Source organism: Empidonax traillii, unplaced genomic scaffold (assembly GCF_003031625.1).
Source record: "Empidonax traillii isolate 1590-97213 ecotype Southwest subspecies unplaced genomic scaffold, ASM303162v1 scaffold382:size1915631, whole genome shotgun sequence".
NCBI lineage: Eukaryota > Metazoa > Chordata > Aves > Passeriformes > Tyrannidae > Empidonax > Empidonax traillii.
This window is the reverse complement of record NW_020955575.1, coordinates 1,374,009-1,375,116: the sequence shown is the minus strand read 5'-3', so window position 1 is coordinate 1,375,116 and position 1,108 is coordinate 1,374,009.

Below are 1,108 nucleotides of genomic sequence, written 5' to 3'. Positions count from 1 at the left end.
AAAAAAAAAAAAAAAAAAAAAAAAAAAAAAAAAAAAAAAAAAAAAAAAAAAAAAAAAAATCACCTCTCTCTGTGATAAAGCCTAGTTTAAACACATGCTGGGATATACCAATGGTGGAGGAGCTGCCTCTCTATGGCACTCAGCTTGCAAGGGAAATTGTAGAAGCCAAGGACATATAGTGTAGGAATCACTTTACCTAACTTTAACTATATAGATATTAGGCATCTAATTTAAGATAATCATCTGGTTTCCCTCTACAGGTAACGGATAAGCATTCCCAGAGGGAGATTCATCCTGCTTTTTTTTTGGGCATCTCTCTCCCAGATGATTGTAGGTGGATAAAGTCAAGAAGGATCAGCCTCACTGACAGCCTGATAATCTGTTGTTAGCAATGCACAGTTTCCAAATTCGATGAAAATGAAGCCAGAACTGAGATTTTTTTTTCATAATTTATCCTTTAATTATCCCCCTGACCCAACCTTTTCTTCAGTTCCCCCCCATGAACATCAACTTCCTCTGGCACTTTATTTTTCTTACCCTGGACTGTGTTTTCCTGGAACCTGGGGAACTGCAACCAATGTGAATACGTTGCTGCTCTACCAGCTACAAATCCATTTACATGCATGTGCTTTAAATTGCTGTAATGTTCTGAACATATAGATAAGTTCTCTGATTGATTGCGACTGATCGCGATTGTGCTTTCCGGGTCTACTCTACCACTTTCAAATGTGTAAAAATCTGTGGCAACATTAAGGCAGTTAAGGTATATAGATGAATCCTAAAATATATTTACTATTCAAAGAAGATGGCTTAAATCAAACAAGGAAAATTAAGGAAGAAACACCATTAGGGCTCTCACTTGTACATGTGTGAGCCCAAGTCGCCACACATGCTTTGAGGTCTCTGTGCTTCAGAATATTGAACACGTTCTAAAGGTGAAGCCTGTCCTCAGTTCTTTTGCATTTAGGGTTTGTAGGTTCTCAGCAATACCAGCATTGCTGCACTGCACCTTTAATCACCAAGCCCTTAGAAACAGCAGCCGAGACTTATAAGGAAGCAGGTGTCTGAAGTTAAGACTCCTAAACTCTTAGCTGGGTGCCTAGAGCAG